This window comes from Myxocyprinus asiaticus, chromosome 20, assembly GCF_019703515.2.
Source record: "Myxocyprinus asiaticus isolate MX2 ecotype Aquarium Trade chromosome 20, UBuf_Myxa_2, whole genome shotgun sequence".
Classification (NCBI taxonomy): domain Eukaryota; kingdom Metazoa; phylum Chordata; class Actinopteri; order Cypriniformes; family Catostomidae; genus Myxocyprinus; species Myxocyprinus asiaticus.
Genome location: NC_059363.1, coordinates 29,955,611 through 29,961,636, shown reverse-complemented (window position 1 = coordinate 29,961,636; position 6,026 = coordinate 29,955,611). Strand labels below are relative to the sequence as shown.

The 6,026-nt window shown below is 38.1% G+C and overlaps 1 protein-coding gene across 9 annotated transcripts in view; it reads left to right on the top strand.

The window, feature by feature from the left end:
* Positions 1-3,281: 3,281 nt before the first annotated feature.
* The window catches only part of LOC127411321 (dystrobrevin beta-like), a 59,507-nt gene continuing 56,762 nt past the window's right edge, over positions 3,282-6,026 (top strand). For 8 of the 9 annotated variants that reach the window (XR_007892250.1, XM_051646821.1, XM_051646824.1 and 5 more), the window contains exons 1-2: positions 3,282-3,585; positions 5,652-5,701. The gene's annotated coding sequence lies outside the window, so the exon portion shown is untranslated. Of the gene's footprint in view, positions 3,586-3,941; positions 4,159-5,651; positions 5,702-6,026 lie in introns of all 9 variants that reach the window. The other variant, XM_051646819.1, reaches the window with a different exon arrangement.

The window sequence follows — 6,026 nt, the reverse complement described above, 5'->3', positions numbered from 1 at the left end:
ATACAAGAGACTCTTGAATATTACTGTGATACCTCTGTTATACTTTATACCAGGCCTTAGAACTGATTTATAAAACCTGTTGGTTGAATGAACTTGTAATTCTCTGAAATATTTCAATTAGAGCTGCAAACAAGCAGTTTTTAACTGTCATTAGTTATTTACTGCCTTCATTTTCTGTGATAGAGTTGCAATGCATGACTTACCACTGACTCTATCCACAACCTTGTTACATTTTACAAAACACTTGGATTTTTGATTAATGATTCAATATTGTCCTTTGAATAACCCTGACATTTGATGACTTATAGTGTAGTGTCGGAGGTGTTGGTATTCCTGGAACGTTTTATGAAAGAAAAAATGTCTTTTTAGAGTGGCTTCCACAATGTGTGTAATATTTTATGTTTTCAGAAGTAAAATATTTTATGTATAATAAAAGTGAATGTAATATAGTATTTGTAATCAGCACTTGTAAGAAAAGTGTATTTTATCAAGAAACAATATGAATAAAACGCAGTAAAACAAATGTGGTGATGGGGTATTTTTTCATACAATTCATGTAATTTAATCTAATTATATCTGATTACAGTATATTAAATCCCATATAACATGACCACAGTGATTGTGACAGCTAAATAGACCTTTCTACTGACTCTGATAAACACCAAAAGAAAGATGCCCAGGGTCCCTGCTCATCTGCATGAACGTGCCTTAGGCATGCTGCATGGAGGCATGAGGACTGAGATGTGGCCAGGGCAATAAATTGCAATATCCGTACTGTGAGATGCCTAAGATCCTGAGATGCTATTCTTCTCACCACAATTGTACAGAGCGGTTATCTGAGTTACCATAGACTTTGTCAGTTCGAACCAGTCTGGCCATTCTCTGTTGACCTCTCTCATCAACAAGGCATTTCCATCCACAGAACTGCCCCTCACTTGATGTTTTTTGTTTTTGGCACCATTCTGAGTAAATTCTAGAGACTGTTGTGTGTGAAAATCCCAGGAGATCAGCAGTTACAGAAATACTCAAACCAGCCCATCTGGCACCAACAATCACGCCACTCTCCAAATCACTGAGATCACATTTTCCCCCATTCTGATGATTGATGTGAACACTAACTGAAGCTCCTGACCCATATCTGCATGATTTTATGCACTGCTGCCACACAATTGGCTGATTAGATAATCGCATGGATGATTGTTGGTGCCAGATGGGCTGGTTTGAGTATTTCTGTAACTGTTGATCTCCTGGGATTTTCACACACAACAGTCTCTAGAATTTACTCAGAATGGTGCCTAAAACAAAAAACATCCAGTGAGGGGCAGTTCTGTGGACGGAAACGCCTTGTTGATGAGAGGTCAACAGAGAATGGCCAGACTGGTTCGAACTGATAAAGTCTACGGTAACTCAGATAACCGCTCTGTACAATTGTGGTGAGAAGAATTTAATCTCAGAATGCTGTTCTGAGATGTGGGTTGGTGCTGTTTTGGCATCACGAGGGGGAGCTACACAATATTAGGCAGGTGGTTTTAATGTTGTGGCTGATCGGTGTATAGTTTTTATTCCTTATTCCTGGCTGGTTCAAAGATTTTTAGTACAACATTTAGGCCCTTTGTCAGTCATAAAGATAATATCTCCTTTGTGTGTAGGCTGTATGACTCAGTCATAATAAACACTCATATGCTTTAGGTACATTTGAAGTCAGAAGTTTACATACACCTTAGCCAAATACATTTAACGTAGTTTTTCACAATTCCTGACATTTAATTGTAGAAAACATTCCCTGTCTTAGGTCAGTTAGGATCACTACTTGATTTTAAGAATGTGAAATGTCAGAATAATAGTAGAGACAATGATTTATTTCAGCTTTTATTTCTTTCATCACATTCCCAGTGGGTCAGAAGTTTACATACACTTTGTTAGTATTTGGTAGCATTGCCTTTAAATTGTTTAACTTGGGTCAAATGTTTTGGGTAGCCTTCCACAAGCTTCTCACAATAAAGTTGCTGGAATTTTGGCCCATTCCTCCAGACAGAACTGGTGTAACTGAGTCAGGTTTGTAGGCCTCCTTGCTCGCACAAGCTTCTTCAGTTCTGCCCACAAATTTTCTATTGGATTGAGGTCAGGGCTTTGTGATGGCCACTCCAGTGACCTTGACTTTGTTGTCCTTAAGCCATTTTGCCACAACTATGGAAGTATGCTTGGTGTCATTGTCCATTTGGAAGACCCATTTGCAGCCGAGCTTTAACTTCCTGGCTGATGTCTTGAGATGTTGCTTCAATATATTCACATAATTTTCCTTCCTCATGCTGCCATCTATTTTGTGAAGTGCACCAGTCCCTCCTGCAGCAAAGCACCTCCACAACATGATGCTGCCACCTGTTGTTCTGCACCTTTTTGCACCACATTCATCTCTAGGAGACAGAATCCTTCCTGAGCGGTATCATGGCTTCATGGTCCCATGGTGTTTATACTTGCGTACTATTGTTTGTACAGATGAACGTGGTACCTTCAGGTGTTTGAAAATTGCTCCCAAGGATGAACTAGACTTGTGGAGGTCCACAGTTTTTTTTTTTTTCTGAGGTTTTGGCTGATTTCTTTTGATTTTCCCATGATTTACATTTATGCATTTGGCAGATGCTTTTATCCAAAGCGACTTACAGTGCACTTATTACAGGGACAATCTCCCCCCAGAGCAACCTGGAGTTAATGGTTGTGGCTATGGGGATCGAACCAGCAACTGCTTACCAGTTCTGTGCTTTAGCCCACTACTCCATGTCATGATGTCAAGCAAAGAGGCACTGAGTTTGAAGGTAGGCCTTAAAATACATCCACAGGTTCACCTCCAATTCAGTACACCTCCTATCAGAAGCTAATTGTCTAAAGGCTTGACATCATTTTCTGGAATTTTCTAAGCTGCTTAAGGCACAGTTAACTTAGTGTATGTACATTTCTGACCCACTGGAATTGTGATATAGCAAATTAAAAGTGAAACAATCTGTCTGTAAACAATTGTTGGAAAAATTACTTGTGTCATGCACAAAGTAGATGTCTTAAACAACTTGCCAAAACTATAGTTTCCTAATATTAAATCTGTGGAGTGGTTAAAAAAATGAGTTTTAATGACTTCAGCCTAAGTGTATGTAAACTTCTGACTTCAACTGTAGCTAGTCAGCATATTTGAGAATGCACATTACAGATCATTGCATTAAAACTAATTGTGTGATGATAACTGCATAACGACTAACAGTGATGCTCACTTGTAATGGGAAAGGCAAGAGTGCTCTGCTGTCCTCTGCTGTTAGCTGATGCTCAGAGAAGCGCTCGCGCAGTGGGCGACTGCAGTTCCTGAGACCGAATCAAACGGAACGGTAACCACGGCTCAAATGTGACGATGGGGAAACGCAGGATACCAAATTACGGATAAATGTGTAGGTAATTTTCGGTCAATATTTTATAAATAGCCAAACGAAAAGAAGGTATGACGATGAAGATGCTGATGATACGCCAGGAATCGCGAGACCGTTGATCGCTCACATCAGATGCTGATAATGATCGCGCGACCTGCGTGATCTCCTCCTGCTGGTAATGATGCTTTTACATTCAGATTCAACAACAAACACACGGGAGCGACTCACAACCAAACACATCCCTAAAATATCATCTTACTGATCTAGCTGTGTTTAGGCACCGTATAGCATAACATTTATTTAATATAAAGGTGTATAGGGACTTAAATTAAGATAGCATGGCCGTATGCTTAATGCCTATGATGCCTATACGTTATCATGTAGATGCGGTGTCTTCATTCCCGATTATTTTAATGATGCAATTGTTTTCACGGTGTTTTCTTGATTGTAGTGTACAGTTCGCACGTTGAGTCACGTCAGTGCGCGCGCTGTCGTAATGTAAAGGTGCGGTGTTACTTCTGTCATTTACAGTGGGCCTATATTCATCGAGCACTCCATAGTAACACTGAAAGATGCGATAAGACTACCAAAACGAGAGGAATGTTTTGAAGCCAGAAGTTATAACGTCAGCAGGGATGACATCATGCTTTCGACTGGTCCGTTAGCTCAACACTAGAGTGTATTCATTGGCTAAGGCGAATGATGTGATGTGGAGATGCTGGAATGATGGATAGTACACTGATTAAATGTGAGTTGATAGCTGATGTAATGCTTTATGTTCATGATGTAACAACTACAGTGACACAATAATAGTAATTGTGCACATTGCTTTTACTCACAGCAACTTCAAATGCATAGCGTAATATCCAGTATTAACCTATATTTACACAGTCATTCTGTTCAGAATGCTTCACTCGTGTCTCTATGATGAATTCTCTGCTGTCACTATTAACCCTTGTGCGACCTTTGGGACATTTTTGTCTTTTTCATTTGAATTTTTTCGATCATTTTGGCTATGTTAATGCCAAGGCATACATTTAGCCAAATGTGTGTATTTTTGGTATAATTTTGATATTTCAACCTCAGTTCCTATAATACATCTACAATATACTGTGTACACAAAATAGTTACACTCTGGAACTTAAGGACAAAAATGTCTCCATTGAAACCCATTAAAACGGCAATATTTGATCCCAGTGCCATTAAAGCTTCAGAATTTACATTTTTAATATTTTCCACCAGATGGCGCCATTTTTCTCATGTTTAACCTATGGAGCAAATGCATGCTTTTTTCCTATTTTCTGTTTGCTGTATAATAGAGCACTGCAGGCCAAATGAATAAATGATGCAGCTAAAATTGTGTGTGTGTTGGTATGGATGTCAGAGTGTGTTTTGTATGTGTGTATTGAGAAGTGTGTGTGTGTGTGTGTGTGTGTGTTTAAAAAACAACAGTGGCATTATGTAAACAAACTGGCATTTAAAGGGTTAAAATCCTGGAAATGATTGAATATTTGGTAGTTATGATCAGGACTGATCTTGGTTAAAAAAATCTAAGTCAGTGAAAGTGGAAAATAATATTAAGATATAATATTTTGATGGCAGTTTTTTGACAGACATTTTTGTCCTCTCAGGTACTGAGTGTTTTTTATTATTATTTTTTTTTTTATCTGACACTGCACAAATAATACAATGTTGTTGCTAATCATTGACATGTCCCAGTCTGTGATTTCCCCCCCAAAAAAATTCCCCTTAGCATGGAAAATAATTCTTTTTTTGTGTTTTTTGTTTTTGTTTTTTTCATAAAAAACAACAGTGGCATTATATAAACAAACTGGCATTTAAAGGGTTAAAATCCTGAAAATGAATGAATATTTGGTAGTTATGATCAGGACTGATGTTGGTTAAAAAAATTAACTAAATGAAAGTGGAAAATAATATGAATATTTAATTATTATGGCAGTTTTTTGACGCGGACATTTTTGTCCTCTAAGGACCTCTGAGTAACTTTTTTAAATTGACGCACAAGGATTAAGTGGCTCCTTAACAGCTCTTGTACCATTAACTCGCAGGATGCTGCCTTTGAAGACTCTCTTGCCATACATAATCAGCCCTTGCGTGCAGCAAGAGAACTCAAATGCCCTTTTGTGATTCAGGAAAGCAGAATTAGTTTATTTTTTTGTATGTCTGTGACTTGGGGGAGGGGGTGTTTCCCCAGATGTCAACACCTGAATGTATTTGCAGGAGCTTCCTGGTTTTGCATCACCTTATCTGAGTCCCAGACAACCTGAAAGGTGAGTAATAGAGTGTTCGAGAGTTACATGCAGAATTAAGATATGTACCATGAGTTTGCAAAAGCTATGAGTCATGAATTTTAAGAGAGTGCTCAATGTCCATTGATCAAAGGAATGTAGAATCAACACTGAATGAGAAGAACATGAAATAGATAGATAGATAGATTTTGGATTTTCATAATTTTAAAGGATTAGTTCACCCCAAAATGAAAATGATGTCATCATCATGTCATTCCAAACCCATATCACTTTTTTTATGTAGCTCTCAAAACGAAATATTTTGATGAATGTTCAGGTTGTTTGTATTTAATACAATGAGAGCAGA